This window comes from Marmota monax, unplaced genomic scaffold (assembly GCF_021218885.2).
Source record: "Marmota monax isolate L192 unplaced genomic scaffold, Marmota_monax_Labrador192_F-V1.1 WCK01_AAM20220418_F8-fsc00243, whole genome shotgun sequence".
In the NCBI taxonomy this organism is placed as follows: domain Eukaryota; kingdom Metazoa; phylum Chordata; class Mammalia; order Rodentia; family Sciuridae; genus Marmota; species Marmota monax.
The window spans coordinates 1,258,146-1,277,460 of record NW_026694604.1 but is presented as its reverse complement, the minus strand read 5'-3'; positions in this window follow the sequence as shown (position 1 = coordinate 1,277,460).

Genomic DNA, 19,315 nt, shown 5'->3' with positions numbered 1-19,315 from the left:
TCTTTCTCCATAGTCATTTTCCCTGGCAATCTAGGCTGCTTTTACCCCCACAAAGCAAAAGTTCACACACCATTGTTTTGCAGGGTTTAGGTCAGAAGTCCAAACTCATTCCCTCAGGGCAGGTCCAGCTTATGAACTTGTTTTGCTCCATCTGTACAGAACTGATATGCAAACATTTTTAAAATTTGAATGAATTCCAACATTTAAAAATTAAGAACTATCCAATATCATTAGCCATTAAGGAAGTGCAAATCAAAACCACAATGAGATCCCACTTCACACCCACAAAAATGACTACAGTCAAAAAAAGTGACAACAGCAAATGTTGGGCAGGCTGTAGAAAAAACTGGAACCCTTGGTTATTACTAGTGGAAATGTAAAGTGGTGCATTTTTGAAAATAGGCAGTTTCTTAAAAGGTTAAACATATTGTTTGCTTTTGGCCATAATAATAAAAAGTATGAATTTCCCACGTGATCCACAATTCTACCCTTAGTTATTTATCAAAAAGAAAAGAAAAGAAAGGAAGAAAAAGAAAAGAAAGAAAGCTTATGTGGACACAAAGACTTGCACAGAAATATTTGTGGCAGCATTATTCTTAATTGCCAGAAGATAGAAACCAACTAAGTGACTATCAACAGATGAATTAATAGACAAAAGTGCTAGATCCATACAATAGAGTAACATTCAGCAATAAAAAGGAACAAACAATGGGTGTGTTTGACATGGATGGACTTTGGAAACATTATGCTCAATGAAAGAAGTCAGACATAAGAGACCACATATTGAATCATCCCATCTATATGAAATACCCATAAAAGGCAAAAGCTACTAAGACAGAAAGTAGAAACTAGAATGGCAATTGCCTGGGGCAACAACTGAGGTCATGAAGGAGGGACAACACAGGAATTGACAGTAAATATACATGATGGATCTAATTGAGGTGATGAAAATGTCCTAAAACTGGTTTATGGTGATGATTGCACAACTTGGTAAATTTACTAAAAAAAAAAAAGCATTGAATTGTACACTTTGAATTATATAAGTATGCAGATATGCCACAATAAAGTTATTTTTAAAAAGAAAGAAAAAAAAGCTGCCCCATGAAAATCCAGATTTCCAGCTTCCCTTAAAAAACTGGAAGATCTAGAAATGCAGCACCATATTTTGCTAACTCAGCTACTGCTCATTTTTAGACAAAGCATTGCTCCTTAGGATGCCTCAGTTGCCTGCACTCCCTGCTCTCTCTTTAAAAAAAACAAACACAAATATTTATTTTTTAGTTGTAGTTGAACACATTGTCTTTATTTTATTTATTTATTTTTATGTGGTGCTGAGGACAGAACCCAGAGCCTCACACATGGTAGGTGAGCGCTCTACCGCTGAGCCACAATTCCAGCCCTCCCTGTCTCTTATAGCTGACTGAATCCAGCAAGGAGTGCATGCCCATAATCCCAGCTATTCAGGAAGCTGAGGGAGGAGAATCCCAAATTCATGGCTAATCTGGGTAATTTATTGTGACCCTATCTTGAAATTAGATTCTAAAATCGGGCTAGGGATGTAGCTTAGTGATAAAGCACTTGCCTAGCCCACAGAAGGTCCTGGCTACAATCCCCAGCACTGCAACAAAACAAAACAACAAGAACAACAACAAAAAAATTGATTTATTTCATTCATCTATTATTTACCTGGCTTTTTTTTTTCTTCCTTTTTCTTTTTTTTCTTTCTCCATCCCCCCTCACTTTTTTCTTTTTAATAATTTTGAAATACCACTGGAGATGGGATCCAGGGTCTTCTTGCTTATTCTGGACAAATGCTCCACCACTGAGTTATACCCCCAGCACACATAGCATTTCTTAGAGTTTTCAGTCCCTGTCACACCTGGTGGGGCAGAGGGGTATGATCATATCATATCAGATCATATCATAAAGTTAAGAAGGGTGATGTTTTTGAATTGAAGAATTGTTTCCCTAAAGGTAGTGAAGTGATGAGACATGTAGATAGGGGCCCCTTTGAGCATGATTCCTGGAAGTCCTGGAAGTCCTGCAGCCTAGACGACTGTGATAGCCACCTCACCACCCAAGCAGGGCAACATTACCTGACCAACGTGAAAAATCAGTGCTCAAAAGCAATTACTTCAGGGCTGGAGCTGTAGCTCAGTGGTAGAGCACCTGCCTTGCATATGTGAGGCACTGGGTTTGATCCTCAGCACCACATAAAAATAAATAAAGATATTGTATCCAACTACAACTAAATTTTTTTTTATTTTTAAAAAAGTGATTACTTGAAACAAGGAGTAATGGTAAAAACAGAGACTCCAATGAATTGAAAAAGAAGGAAGCCTCCAGAATCTTCTTAGGTTACTTAAGCTCTGGAGTTCTAAAAAAACAAAAAACAAAAAACCTACAAGAAGAGGTTCTGGAAAATTACCAATTTAACATCTTCCGTCAACCATGTAGGATCTGGCTAAGACAGAGTTGACTTATTTTAGAAGAATTGAGGTTGGTGGTGTAGTTCAGTGGTAGAGTGAGTGCTTAGTATGCATGAGGGCCTGAGTTCTAGCTCTAGCACCAAGACAGAAAGAAAGAAGAGGAGAGGAGAGGGAAAGAAAGAGAGAGGGAGAGAAAACATGGAAGGAAGGAAGGAAGGAAAGAAGGAAGGAAGGAAGGAAGGGCCAAGATCTATTCTCTGCACTCAGAAAGAGAAAAGAAAGAAGGAAGTAAGAATGGATTAAACCTGATAATCCTTAACCCTGAGGCCTTACGGAAAGCCATACCATGACAAATACTTTTTGGGTATCTTCTGGGTCCAGAGACTCTGCCAGGCGTTGAGGAAATGCCAATAATAACATTGACATGATTCCTGTCCTCAAGGAGCATGCAGTCTAGTGGGAAATAATAGGCAAATAATTCTAATAGAACAAGAGCTCTTGGTCTGCAGTCCATGGAACCCCAAAAGGTTTTAGGGATTCTGAAATTATGTAAAAAATTTATTGTGTGTTCTTTGTTTCTGGGGAGAAGAAAGATCTAGCACTTTTAGCAGGTTCCTGTAGAGGCCTCTGATTCAAAAAGTTTGCAAGAAAGCAACATAATATGCTAAATGCTGCATCATAGAAGCACAGCAAGATCCAAGGACAAGTAAGACACACCCAGAATGGAGGAGGGGAGGGTCTGGGAGGGAGTCCCAGAAAGTCTTCTTAAAGCAATGTTGAAAATAAAATCTGAAGATTAAGAAGTTAACCAAAGACAGGAGGAAAATTCTTTTTAGAGAAGGTCAAGGTATGGTGAGATGGGGAAGTGAAGAGATAGGTAGGGAGAGACCAGATCATACCTGTGCAATAGAAGTAGAATTTAGATTTTAGGCAGAGGACAGTGGGGAACTGTGGGGGAATTTTATTGTGGCAAGTAATATGCTCAGGGTTGTGTGTTAGAAGGATTCATTCTGGATATAAAGTGGAGAAAGGGACTGAAGGAGGGTAGGGGGACAGACTAATTGACTGAATACTGCAGAAAATAATCTAGCAGAGAGGGAATGGATTTAGATAAGGGAGGCTGGAAAGACAAGGTCAGATTGCGGTGATTGCTGTTGCAGGGATTGCACGAGATATTTAAAGAGCCAAGCCAATGTGTGAAGATATTAAAATGCCTACCAGAGCGCGTGGAGATATTTATAGTGCCTAGCACAGTACATGACACATTATAAATTGATTCCTTTCCTCTTTCCTCTCATGGCCTCCTAGACTAAAAACAGACCTTCCTGTACCCTGCACACACTCATGGACATACCTATGAAAAGTCCTTATAATTTTTCTTCTCTATCTCTGTATCCTCCTTCAAGACTAGCACTGTCCAGTTGAAATAGAACATAAGCCACTAATGCAAGCCAAATATATAATATAAAATTTTCCATCCTGACAATTTAAAAAGGAAAAATACATTCATATTAATCTTAATCACATATAACCACATATAAAGAGAATGTCACATTCTGTTTCTTGTCTTTTTTCTTTTCTTGTGTATGTGTGTGTATGTATGTGGAATTAACTCAGGGGTGTTCTACCACTGAGTTACATCTCCAGCCCTTTTTATTTTGAGATAGGGTCTCACTAAGTTACCAAGGTTGGTCTCAAACTTGCTATCCTCCTACCTTATCATTTTGAGTACTTGGGATTTCAGCCATGTGCCATCATGCCTGGTAGAAGATTACATTTAAATGTGTAATCAATTAAAAATCATTAATAAGATATTTCCCTTTTCTTTTTTTCATGCCAAATATTCAATACTCGATGTGTGTTTTAGATTTATAGTATCTATCAATTTAGACTAGTCATAGTTTAAGTGCTCAGCAACTATTTGTAGCTGATGGCTATCAGATAGAACAGGCAGGGTTAGGTTGTATCCCCAACCTAAAAGTAGCTTAATATCGATGCATAGTAGATGCTCCATAAACATTTGATGAATAGAAAAATGGCAGGGTGAATGGTAGGATGGATAGATGGATGGACAGATGAATGATAGACGAAAGAAAGAAAAGAAGGATGAATGAATGTCAGGATGGCTGGCTAGATGGATGGGTGGGAAAAATCCTTCCAGCTTTGGATAAGGGATGTTATTTTAGCTGAACTTGAAAGGAGAGCAGGATGGTAAAATTAAGGAGGGTGAATTGCAACAGCGAGTGTGCAAGAAGCCAAAACATGGGCAAAGGCAAGGCAAAGTGATAATTCCAGAAAATGGTGGGAAGTCAGAGTTTAGCCAAAGGATGGGATATATGCCCCACATAAGATGGTGGAAAATGATACTGGAGTTTCCTAAAAGCGGCCAATAAGGATCTCCCAAGTTTCCAGTCAATATTTGAAGAACACAAAAGAGAAAAGAATAACAAAAAGAAAAAAAAGTTAGCAAAATGGTTATGGTTTCTGGTTTTACTTGGTTAGCAAATAACAAATGATAGACAAGTTTACTGGAGGACTCAGGTGGTCATTCTGGTAGTGGTGGCTGAGAGAAAGAGGAACAGGTTGTTGGAGGTGAATAACTTGAAAAGTCTGATGTCTGGTCAATGGATCAACAGTAGAATTTAAAATAGGGTTTTTGGTGTCAGCATTTCTGCTGTTCCCTGATATATCAGGCCTGGGGGGAACTGAAGAATCATATATTGATGCTGAGGGGCCATGTTTGCCATCAAGCCTGACTTATTGTCATATGATGCTATTCTGTGGCCACCTCAACTTCAAGGAGTCAAAGGCTAATTTGTTTTTCTTTATGTCAATCCTACACATATTTGAGAAAACCTGGAACTTTCCCTAGATGTGCTGACAATAGATATGATTCTTTAGGAGGAAAAGCATGTGATAATCTCATTTGAGATGATTTTGAAAATCCCAATACATCATTCTTGAAAGATTAAAAAAAAGAATGTATATGCAAACATTTTCTATGTATTATGTGTGTTTATATATATATATATATATATATGTGTGTGTGTGTGTGTGTGTGTGTGTGTGGGTACATATATGTATATGTGTGTACATATACATATATAGCACTCTAGCACTGAGCTATACCCCCAATTTTAAAATATATTTTTACTTTTGACTGATATATAGTAATTATATTTTTAATTATATATTAATTATAATTATATATTATAATTATATATTAATTATAAGTAATTATATATTTATAGGATATGACATTTCAGTGCATGTATATATAATATGTAATGATCATATCAGGGTAATTAGCATATCTATCACCTTAGACATACATCTTGATGTATGTGTGATGCTGGCGATGGAACCCAGGGCCTTACACATGCTAAACCCACACTTTACCATTGAGGTATATCTCCAGCCTCAGACATATATATATGTATCATATCTGTATGTTGACAACATGGCAAACCCTCTCTACTAGCTATTTGGAGATATTCAATTAATGGTTGTCAACTGTAGTTATCCTGCTGTGCTATTAAACATTAGAAGTTATTTCTCCTAGCCAACTGCACCCCATGCCCATTAACCATCCTTTCTTCATCCCTCCTTCTCCCATTTACAACTGTGTGACCTTGGACAAATGATATGATCTCTTAAGGCTCAGTTTCCTCATCTGTAAAATGGCAATGATGATAGTGTGGACTCATTAAGATGGCTTTAAGGGTTAAATAAGACAATATGTACAAAATATTGGGCTCTTAGGAAGTTTTCTCAGTAACATCTAGCTGTTCTTAAAGTGCTCCAACTTAGATCTGATAAGGCCTCTGAATCTAATGACCGGCTTATAGAAAACACAAAAGGCAGAGAATATGTTAAATCATACCTGAGGAATGCAATCTGCAAAACCTAGATGGTGAAAACATCATAGGATACATAACATACAATAAATTGCAAGGAAAGCAAACAACAATAACAAAGAGACAGTCTCCATGGTCCATAGAAAGAGACTTAAAAGATCAACCAATTGCAATGAATGAACTTTTTTTTTTTGGATCCTGACTGAACAATCAAACTGTTTATAAAGCAATTAGAAATTATTTATGAAAGAATTAGAAAGTTAAGTACCAATTAGACATTGGATATTAATGCATTGTTGCCAATTTTTAAAGGTGTAGTGATGATATTGTTGTTATATAAAAATAAAGAATCCTTTAATCCTTTTCTTTTAGAGATGTATGTTGAAATATTTACAGATGAAAAAACATATTGTCTAATCTCGGGGATGGTGTGGTTTAGTGGTAGCGTGTGCTTAGAGTACATGATGCCCTGGGTTCATCAGAAAGAGAATATAGTGTTTGGGATTTGCTTCAAAACAATAGGGGATATAGAAAGGAGTTTGGCCATAAATGTCAAAGTTGGGTGATAGAAACACCCATCTCTCTCTACTTTTAAATATATTGGAAATTCTTCATCACTGAAAATTTAAAAATAACTTGTGTTGATGCAATTTCTACTGAAAGGATTAGCTTCAAAAGAAATGAGGTGCTGGAGTAAGTAAGAAATCATTCTATTTGACTCTCACAATTCTATATAATCTGGAGGATTGACATATTCTGCCTTCTCAAATTCACATCCTAAGTACACATCACATGTCCTTTGGCTGTGTTGGTCTTCTCATTTCCTTTGTTTCTTCCTACATCTTCTTTCCTTTGATTGTACTATTTCCTGTTGGAAGATCCTTTCTCTCCACAAATTCATCTGACCAAGTCCTTTCTACTCGTCCAGACAGAACTCCAAGTTCACCTCTGAAGTTTCCCTGAATGGCCAAATTTTCTTTGAATTCCTATTGTACTTAAAATTAGTATGTTGCCTGTTTATTCATATTTTCTCCCTAAATTAAAATATAAGTACTTTTTAGGGCATAAACCATCCTGCCCTGAAGGTAGGCACTGTATTAGACAGCTTTCAGTTACTATAATGAAATGCCTAAGGCAATTAACTTACAAAGAGAAAAAGGATGATGGGGCTCAGGAGTTTCGAGTTTCCAAAACAAGAATGAGTGTCTCCATTGCTTTGGGCCAATGGCCAGGATGGTACATCAAGGTAGGAGTATATGGTGGAACAAACCATGATACAGAGCATTTCAGTAAAGTCTTTAGGACTCGAAAACAATTGTGTGTTTTGGTAGTTGAGGAGGGATGGAAAAGAACTCAAGGACATGGGCTCATGTCTAACACAAATCAAGTGTGATGAGGAAAACACAGGGTGTCATGATGATGGGAATCAGATCTACAGGCCTGGGGGGATTTAAATAGAGGATGGCCAATCTTCCCCCAAAGTGTCTATTTGTTTGTTTGGGGGAGGGGGTATTAGGGATTGAACCCAGGGGCACCCAGCCACTGAGTGACATCCCCACCCCTTTTTTAAAAATATATTATTTTGAGACAGGGTTTCACTAAGTTGCTTAGGACCTAGATAAGTTACTGAGGCTGACTTTGAACTCATGATCCTCATGCTTCAGTCTCTCAAGCCACTGAGATTATAGTAGTACCCCACTGCACCCGCCCAAAATATCTACTTGTAAATCACAGAGACCTTCAGTTACTTTCCTCCAAATTCCTGCCAACCTGTGAAAATACCTAAAACATTTTCCAGGTCCCAACCAGAGAGCAGAAGGCTCTTGGCTGACGCTGTAAAGTGGGTATTATCCAGAGAGTGACTAGGAACAGTGGTTAAACAAACTCTTAAAGACAGGCAGCCTGAGTCACAACAGCTCATGCCCCTGAGCAAGCCACTTCACTTCTTTAGATCTCTATTTCATACATGTCAGGGTCACAGTGCAAGAGAAGAAGTCTCTATATTCCGAGAATAGCACGGTCCCTGGCACACAGGTGACCCCTTATTCTCATTCTTTCTGTTTCCCTATTCCAGGCTCCTGAGTCAACAGGAAGTTGGCTTCAAGACAGAGGAGCTCCCCTGGAACATACCTGGGGTCAAGATCTATTAAAAGTTTCTCTATCGCTCTTCAAAGTCACATCTTTCATTTCAGGGAAAATTTCAAGGAGCTAAATTAGGAATGGAAAAGTTGCATCTGACAAAAGGTATGTGCAAACACATGTTTGCAAATGAGGTCAAGCTTTCAAAATACCCCTTCTCTGACAGATGAGTCAAGCTCCATGCAGTGGTCTTACTATTTACCACGTATGACAGCGCATTCTCTCAGTGACTGACGGGATCGTTTGCCAGGAGTTATATTGGAGGGAGTTACTCATTGGAAAATGTGGCTGCATTGCTCCATCTGAGATCTGAACTTGGACTTCCAGGGATTTCACCCAAAATAAGCTGAATTCCTCACTTATAACTGTCAAATCCGAGTGCCAGCCCAGCACCAGCTCCTCCTAGGACAACTGGAGGTCCAGGTAGGGAATGGTGATGGCTCTCGGTGGAGGACCATGGGGCGTTGGGCTTGGCTTGTGTGACTCTCACAGCCTTTATCATTACTACCAAGGACTGTTGCCGTGTGTCTGCCATTCATCCTTTGATTTAGTTATTCATCTGCTCCCCCAGCAGCTATCATAGTCACAGCCAACACTTGTGTAGTACTTCTATATGCCTGGCATTGAGCAGAGGTCTCAATCCATTGACAGCAGGCTCCATTCCTCTGGGCTCAAGGTGAAGCTGAACATCATGACAGAGGGAAGCAGCTCACATAATGATCTAAAGCAGAAAGAGACTATACTCACCAGATATATATATATATATATATACCCCAAAGCCACGCCCCCAATTCCTACCTCCTCCAGCCACACCCTTCCCTCCTTCAGTTACCACTCAGTTAATCCCTTTCAGGGTATGGATTCACTGATTGGGTTAAGACTCTCACAACTTGGACTCTCACACGTGAGCTTTGGGGGACATCTCACATTCAAACCATCGCATCCTGTCATCTTTCCAATGAGATCACAGCCTGAGTCTGATCAGGCTGCTTCTACAGAATACCAGACTTAAATAAGAGACATTTATTTCTCACAGTCCTGAAAACTGTAAGTCCAAGTTCAGGGAGAGAGCTTGGTGGGCTTCTGGTGAGGCTCCTCTTCAGCCTGCTGACTGCCAACCTCGCCTCACATCTTCAGGTGGCACAAAGAAGGGCAAATGAGCTCTCTGAGGTTTCTTTTATAGGGGCACTAATGCCATTTGGGATGGCTCCACCCTCATGATCTGATCATTTCCCTAATCCCCCCCCTTCTAATACCATTGGGGGTTAGGATTTCAACCCGTGAATTGGTAGGGAGTGGGACATGGACATTCTGCCCAAATGCCATACAGGTTAGGTATCCCTCATAAAAATTCTTGGAGCTGGGTGCAGTGGTGCATGCCTGTAATCCCAGCAGCTCGAGAAGCTGAGGTAAGGAGGATCACAAGTGCAAAGCAAGCCTCAGCAACTTGACAAGGCTCTAAATAACAGGATGAGACCCTATCTCTAAATAACATACAAAAAAGCTAGGCTGGGGTTATGGCTCAGTGGTTGAGTGCCCCTGGGTTCAATCCCCAGTAACCCCCCCACACACCAAAAAAAAATTATTGGAACCAGAAATGTTTTGGATTTCAGATGTTGTTTAGATCTTTAGATCTTGTAATATTTGCATATACATAATGAGTCATCCTGGGGATGGGCCCTAAGTTTTAAATATGAAATTCATGTATTTTTCATATATACATGGCCTGAAGGCAATTTTTGGGGGGGGGGAATTGAACTCAGGGGCACTTGACCACTGAGCCACATCCCCAGCCCTATTTTGTATTTTATTTAGAGACAGGGTCTCACGGAGTTGCTAAGCACCTCTCCGTTGCTGAGGCTGGCTTTGAACTCATGATTCTTCCACCTCACCCTCCCGAGCTGCTGGGATTACAGGCATGCCACTGTGTCCGCTGAAGGCAATTTTCGTACAATATTTTTAATGTGCTTGCATTTTGACTATAACCCATCACATGAGGCCAGGTGTGGAATTTCCCACTTGTGGCATTATTTGGTGCTTAAGAAGTTTCTAATTTCTTTTTGTTTTATTTTGCAGTACTGGGGATTCAACCCAGGACCTCGTGTATGCTAGGCAAGGGCTGTACCACTGAGCTACATCCCCAGCCTAAAAGTTCTGGATGAAGCATTTAGGATTTCAGATTTTTTGACTGGGGATTGTTTAACCTGTGCTATACTATCTAGCAGGGTCAAAAATAACTACAATTGAGATGTATGGAGAAATGTAAATATTTTATTTCTACTATAACTCATCCAGCCTTCTTTTCAGCCCTTGCTACCTACAGCTCCATTCGCTGGTGTTCCGTGAAAAAAGTTAAGTGACTAAACCAATTGAAATCTTCATCTGATGTGATTATCTAAAACCCCTTTAGATAATATTTATTCTCCTCTCAAAATGCCCCCTCTCTCCCTGGGATAGGGTTGGGGGTGTATAAAGGAGGGTGTGTGGCTAACTTTGTCTTGCAGCAGAGGGGAAGTTTGGGAGTCATTAGTGTAATGTCCTCTGGCCACTATCACCATGTGCCATATTCTCTCATTTGCTATCTTAGCACATTCTACCATCACACCGTCCCCGACCTCTTATGACCTACCCATGAAGGCCACAGTCTTGACCCAGCTTTCAAGGATCCCCACCAGGGGTGGGATTCCTACCTTGGAAGTTGGGATTCCTCCTAACTTTATCTCATATGTTTGCATTTGTTCCTCGAGATCCAATTTTGGATTCAATTCCAGTTTAAGAAAACCTTCTGGGCACTGCAGCCTGATCACTCTCTTTCTTAGAACATTTTAGGTAGTATATTTGGAAATTAATTCTGTACTCTGTTGAGATCTCCCTTATCTTCTACTTTCATAAAGATACTTTTATCTCTCATTATTTAATTTTTAAATCCCCATTGGTGGGGCATGAATAATGCTTAATATTTGCTTGAATTCCCCAAACCTCCTAACCCAGAGTCTAATACAGAGAAGGATACAGGTGTTCACAGACAAAAGGTTCATATCCCTATATATGAGTAGCCTCCAAAAGTAAAGGAGAATAAGAAAAAGAAAAAAAAATCCACAGAGGTGCTACAGAAAACTGGACTAGAGATATGAACAGATAGATAATCTACAACAAAAGAAATGCAAATGATCCTAATCACAAGAAAAAAAAATTTCTCAACTCTGCTCATCGTAAGAACAATAAAAAATTAAAACTACACAGATAATATTTCTAACCTATCTGATGGGCCAAACCCCAAAAGTTTTACAACATATTCTTGGCAAGGTAGTAGAGAAACAGGCACACGCTGCATTACTAGAAAACTATTTTGTTTTGCAAGAATCTGCTGCATTTGTGCTGAGAGAAGGACAGACAATGCAGTTTACTTGTTTTTGCTTTTACTTAAATATTTTCCTTGCTCAAATCCTCCCCAAGCGTCTAAGCTGGGTCCCTCTCCAATGTTGGCAGCAGCACAACCCACACCAATTATGGCGTTAAATGCAGTCTGCACCATTTCAAGGCCTTAGGGCAGGAGACAAGAAGTGGTTCCCTGGGACCTGAGCAGTGTGAGTTAGGAGACAGGATGTTTCAGGCCCTAGATCTCACTGTGCCTGTGCTAAGTGCTGGTAACTCAGGGTCAATCTGAGGCAACTGTGGGCTTTTTAATAAGTGCATTATCTGTGTTTTTGATATATGGAGTCCTCTAAAGCATGGGGTGCTGGGCAGGAACCCAGGGTAGGAATCTCTTTTGCCAAGTTCCAGGGGAAGTTCTTTTTTGGAATTGATACTAATGAACAAAGAAGAGAAAGCATAAGTATGTGTAGTATTAAAGAAGGTGTGTGTGTGTGTGTGTGTTTACAAAACAGAAGACTTTTAAACGTTATATATAGAAAAAGGGAGGTACCAGGTTAGAGATATAAAGATAAAACTTTATGAATATATCCTATTTTGTAGATATGTCTTTAGAACCATGTGAATATTTTATATAACTATAACAAAATTCAATTTTTAAAAAGGGGCATCACTAAACATCTAAAGCGAATGAAAAAAATGAACTAGGCTCTTTATGCAATTTGATACATAACCACTTGGAGAACAAGACATAAAAAGAACTAAGGGGCTGGGGATGTGGCTCAAGCGGTAGCACGCTCGCCTGGCATGCGTGCGGCCCGGGTTCTATCCTCAGCACCACATACAAACAAAGATGTTGTGTCCACCGATAACTGGAAAATAAATATTAAAAACTCTCTCTCTCTCTTTAAAAAAAAAAGAACTAAGAACAGAAAGAAGAGGAAGGAAGGAAGGGTTACAAGGAAGAAAAAGAGAAAAATAAATCATGACCTATTTTAGTAATCATATTGGTGGCAGCAGTGTTATTTTGAGACTGTTATATGTATACAGTGAGGTAAAGAAACGAGTAAGTCTATTCCATTGCCAGGAGCCAGAATCTTCAGTGCAGGAGAGAACAAGTATATATGTGAGATAGGTTAAGTAAGAGCTTTGTAGTACTGAATTGGGACTGAAGGTTTCAGTATGAATTGACAATAATATTTTGTCATTAAAAATAAGCTTCCTAAAATGGATGGAACTTGAGAACATTGTGTTAAATGAAATAACACAAGCTCAGAAAGCCAAGGGACATATGTTTTTGTCTCATATGTAGAAGCCAGAGAGGAGAAAAGGGAAAAAAAGGTGGTGGTGGGTGGATCTCATGAAAATCAAAGGGAGATCAGTAGAATAGAGCAAAGAGACGACGGGGTGGGAAGAGGGAAAGGTAAGGGGAAATACTGGGGAATAATATTGTACCAATTATATCGTTATATTGTGTGCAAGTGCAACTGTATAACAACAAATCCCATCATTATGTACAACTATAATGCACCAATAAAAAAATAGGAAAAATAAATCCATTTCCTACCTCTGTCCCTTAAAAAGGCTTAGAAACAATGAGCACCCTTAATGGCTATAAATTGTCGTCTATAATATGATTCCCCACTGATGGGGTCCAGGAGAAATGGCTAAGTTCAAGTCTGAAACAGGAAATATACAAAACGAGCTTAGCATATCTTGTCCTAACAGAAAGCAAGGAAACAAAATATCAAAAGTGACTAAATTGGGACAAAAGGACTTAGTAGCTAACTTGAAAAGGCTCCCACTGGCCAAAGGTGGGAGGCACAATTTGATTATTATAACGATAATAATGGCAAGAAATTGAAACATTTTAAATGCTTAAGTACACAAGTTCATAATGATTAAAAAAGAAAACTTTGAAGAGGGCAAGGAAACAATGATTTTTTTTAAAAAAAAATATATTTTTAGTTGTTGATGGACCTTTATTTTATTTATTGTATATGTTGCTGAAAATCGAAACCAGTGCATCATACATGCCAGGCAAGTGCGCTACCACTGAGCCCCAGCCCCAGCCCTGGAAACAGTGATTTTTAAAACAGGTAAATGAAAGGAAAACAAAGAATCAAACATTTATCTTGACTTTTCTGTATACTTGTGTGTCGGGATAGTCAAATAGTTGATGAGGGAGATGTTTCTCTTTATAGAAGTGCCACAGCTGATAAAGGACAAGAGAATGATAGAATTGAAATACCATCATTTTAAAACTCCTGAAGATACCGGATATAGATAGAAATCATGAATAGATACTAATATCACAAAACAAAACAAAACAAAAAACCAACCTGACCTGTGACCCCTAGTGGAAATTCACAATCCACCTGAGCTATTCTTGTTAAGAAAATCACACCTAAATCTGATGGACCCTCGGACTCTCATGACCAGGAATACAGAGGTATCTTAGTCCATTTTCTGTTGCTGTAACTGAATAGTACAGACTGAGTAATTTACAAGGAAAGGGGGTTTATTCATCTCATGGTTCTGGAGACTAGGAAGTTCAAGATTGGGTGGCCAAGCGGGGTGCGTTGGCGCATGCCTATAATCCCAGCGACTCGGGAAGCTGAGGCAGGAGGAACTCAAGTTCAAAGCCAGCCTCAGCAAAAGTGAGGGGCTAAGCAACTCTGTGAGAACCTGTTTCTAAATAAAATACAAAATAGGTGTGGGGGTGTTGCTCAGTGGTCGAGTGTCCTTGAGTTCAATCCTCAGTACCAAAAAAAAAAAGTTGGGTGACCACATCTGTTGAGGTTCTACTTCTACTTAGGGCAGGGACTTTCTTTGCAGCAACATAGGTGGTGCAGGACATAACATAACATGGTGAGAGACACTGGACATCTTGCTTCAGGTTTCTTCTATTTTATAAAGCCACGGTCCCATTGGATTAGGGCTGGACCCTTGTAGCCTCATTTAACCTTAATTATCTCCCCAAAGTTCCATGTCTAAATACTATAGTTGGGTTAATACCTTATGACAGGGATTAAATTTCAACATGAATTTTGATGGGGGCATTAAAACCCCAACCAGAGGACAGAGAAACATGTCAAATGTCACTTCGGAAAACAATCTGAAAAATTCAGGTTGTGGGAAGTTTTATACAACAAATAATGTAATTTCTTCAATAATAATATGCAAGGAAATTAAAAGGAAGGGAGAAAGAGAGATGAACGAGAAACCTATAAATCAAGTCAAAGTACAAAATATTAATCAGCAAACATAATATATGGATCTTATTTGGAGCTTGATTCAAACATTATTCAATCCATGCATACTGAATAGTCACACACAAAAGAAAGGCAAGATTATCTCCCTGTCCCGGGCCAAAAAGAAAACAATTGGGAAAATTTGAATATTAGTCGGATATATAAATATTAATTATTGTTAATTTTTTATTAGTAATAATGACACAGTGGTTCATTTTTTAGAGTCTCTAGAGATACAAACTAAAAAAATGGTGGAACACTGGCAACAGACATGTCACAGTGCTCTTCTTTTGCATCTTTGGATTTTTCCATAAGAATATGGTAAAAAGTAAATTTTTTCCTTATAAAAAGTAGTAAATGATTTTTAAAAGACATTAAAATAACACAGAAATGTACTGAGTGAAAGGTAAAATCTCCTTCACCACCCTCCCACCCAACCCTGGAAGTAACAAGTGGTTCAGCAGATGGCCATGATGACTTTTTATCCTTTATTTTTGTGGTACTAGGGAATTTACCCAGAGCCTCACACATGCCAGGCAAGCACTCCACCACTGAGCTATACCTGATATTCACACATAGTCACTTTCGGGTCCCCACAGGGTTTAGCCATGTGACTTTGCACCAATGAACTGTTAGTTGAAGTTACAGGCATCACCTCTGTGTAGGCTTTTGAAGAGCCAACACATGGTTCATATTTGTTGTGTTCTCTATTCTCTCTGTCATGGGATGTTCCATAAAGTTGGATCCAGAATGCAAAGAACAAGTCACAACCAGCGCATGATGGACACTAGTGTATTTGACAGGTGACCCTTTATTGTGGCATATGCTAAGATTTTTGAGGTTACTCAATACTGGCATGTAACTTTACCTATCCTGACCGATACAGTATCCTTCCATATCTTGCAATGTGCCTGTTCTGTGTAACACAGATATATATATATATATATATATATATATATATATATATATATATATATATATATACACACAATTACCTTTCCCCCCAATGCTATATTATACATATTGCTTTGCAATTTGCCTGTTTTTTAAGTTCAATAATGCGTTGTAAGAATTTGAATTTACTTTGATGTAAGACTAATTTGAGTTTCCAAATGCTCAAAAACAGTATCCTAAAGGCAGAAATTTGTTTCTCTTAAATGGGGTTCAATAGAGGGGTTATCAAGTTAATGCATGAGGGAATTCAGCTGAGTGTAAATTCCAACACTAGAGCCTTCCTTGTTTCTGGAGTGTTATTGACAGTGAGCTGTGGATTTGCATGATTCCACATGCTTTTCCTGCCCAAGGAAGCAGGAAATCCAGGAGGTTGTTTAAGTGCCTGTCTTTCTCTTTGTAATCTCACAGGCCCTGTCTGTGGTTGGAAGCAAAAATCCAGGATTTCCTCAATAGCTTGGAGTTGGAGAGCTGTTACTGTGGTTATGACTTCAGCCCAAGTACCAGGAGAATTGAGCACTTAGTTTCTTGGTTATGCTATCAAACTTAAATTAAAATTGGCCTCCTGGGTCCCCTATACAATGGCACTACTGTGCTGAACCTCTGTGCCATCTTTCACTCTCTCACCCTGCTTGCGTTGGAATTCTTGGAGCCTAATTTTATCTGTTTGGCACTCCATGTCCTTGGTGTCTATAACATCTCCTGACATATAGTAAATGCTCAATAAATACTCCACAAATTAATGACTCCCAGCAGTTGCTAAGCCTTGTGACTTCTCCCTCTGTAATTTGTCTTCCCACCTGTCACATCATCCTATGTCCATTTCCATTGAGATTACCTATGGCAGATGAAAGATTTCAAATTTTTGACAATCCTTCTGTGGAAAGGTGAACCAATGTCCCAACCATTGAATCTGGGAGTGAAGGATTGATTACTTGAACCAATAAATATGATAGAAGTGATACCATGGCAATCTATAGGCCCAGGTCAGGCCAGGATCTCCAGAGATCAGCAATTTCTACTTCTTGTCTCAGAAGCCCTGAATTGCTGGAGAGGCCCTGAAACTACATGGAGCAGGAAATGGGTTCATCTGAATACAGCCCCCCTGCCCATCCATTTCTTCCAAGAAGCCAGGCATGGGAGGGAAGCTATCTTGGGTCTTCCAGACTATCCCACCTTACCTGTTGAATACCACTGAGTGATCTAGGGCGTGCTCTACAGAACAGAAGAATCACCCTGTGGAGCCCTACATAAATTCCTGATACATGCAATTGTGCGTTGTAATAAAATTGTCCTTTCAAGCCATTAAGGTTTCTTATTTTTGTCAATTAATCCAACAAATATTTATCTTGTGGTTTGTCGTGTCTATGGCGCTACATCTATTTATCTTCTAAGTGCTTACAGCCTAGTAGGTTAAAAGAGAATCAACACAACAATAAGCAAAGAGTGAAGTAATTTTTGTGAAGTAAAATAACATATTTATCTGGAGAATATTGGGAATTCTGGAGAGGTCTCCAGTAAAGCATCCTCCATTTTTTTAAGCTATAGTTGGACACAATATCTTTATTTATTTTTATGTGGTGCTCATGCATGTGAGGCGGGCGCTCTACCACTGAGCCCCAGCCCCAGCCCCAGCCTGCATCCTCCATTCTTATTGGAGACATTCAAATGGAGACATCAAGAGTGTTGAGTCATTAAGTTTTGGGATTATTTGTCAATAGAGCGTAAAATAACCAGAATGATGCTCTGATTCAGGACCTTATAACTTTTTGCATGAAAAACTGACCCCTCTAGGCAGTCTCCTACCTTCCTGACCACTGTCTGTACTGCTCAGGTGAGTCTTCATGATGAAATCATGTAGGGCTCTTCCTCACTACCCACAGACCACAGCCTTGCCTCTTTAGCATGCCCTATTGGTCTTTCAAGATCTGTCTTTGTTGGGCTGGGGATGTGGCTCAAGTGGTAGCGCGCTCGCCTGGCATGCGTGTGGCCCAGGTTCGATCCTCAGCACCACATACAAAACAAAGATATGTTGTGTCCGCTGATAACTAAAAAATAAATATTAAAATTCTCTCACTCTCTCTTAAAAAAAAAAAAAGATCTGTCTTTGAACCCAGTGTTCCATGTACCCCTTGTCTTTCCCTCACATGTCTTATGTCCTAACCTCCATTCAGCTTTAGATGAGTCCCCTTGACCTCCCATAATTTTTGTTTCGTTCATGTTTTCTCTAGTCCTGGAATGCCCTTCCTCTCATCTATGTATGTCCACCTCCTTCTTGCCTTCTGAAGATGTCTATGAATATCCATTCCTCAGGAGGAAAGGACCCTTAAATTTCACAGCATTTTATCTGGACCACTCATAAAACTTACCCTTTTCTTCCTTTTACATTTGGAAACATATCTTTCATATTCCTCAAAGACTAGGAAATCCTTACAGGCAGGATTTTACTTACTTATTTTAAACTCATTTTTGAACTTAGCAAAACAAGAACAACAGCAACAAACTTGGTTCTGAGTGATCCTTAATAAATATTTGTTGGACAAATGGGTGGATAAATGGATGAATGGGGTCCGGTCTCACTTCTTGTTGACCACAGCTCACCAGCCCTCACACTACAGGCGTGCACCCTTATAAACCACAGGTTTAGTTTTCTCATTTGTACATTGGTAGAAACAACAATATTATAATATCAGTCTGGCATCTCTAATTTGGTTGTTGTACAGATCGAATGGGGTGTGAAAGATAAGAAGCATTAAATGAAAGGTATCCACATGGAATTAAAGCCCATAGTTATCAAAGATGGCTGATGTAATTGATGCCCCAGTATAGTCATAGCAAGCCAAGAAATTTAAAGAAAGGTGCAGGGTTGTTCCCAGTACCACAGCCTGGAGAGATACAAGGTATACTGGGAAAGAAAAGACCAGAGCACTCAAAGGACCACCAATATAGTCTCTGTTTTTTTTTTCTTAACCAAACACTTGAGGGCAAGCTTTCTATCCCAGCTCCTAGTAGGTACCAAGCTCCAGGGTCACCTTAACCACCTGGGTCCCTTCCAACCAAAGCCTCAAACACCTTTGAACAGCAGCCTTGTGGAATCTGGACTCTTGCTGTTTATGAAAAAAAAATCCTACTCATACCTGCTGAAGTGGAGAGGGAATTCCACCGGCCCATGCAGGTTCTGGAAGGTGTTTGGAAATACACTATTTCAGGCCTGGCCAGAGCATTTGCTGAGCTGTGTCCCAGGCCTTCAGTTCTCTAATTTCTCAGCTCTGATCTCTTCTGTCTAGATTTCCGTCAGAGGCAGTTTCTCCCA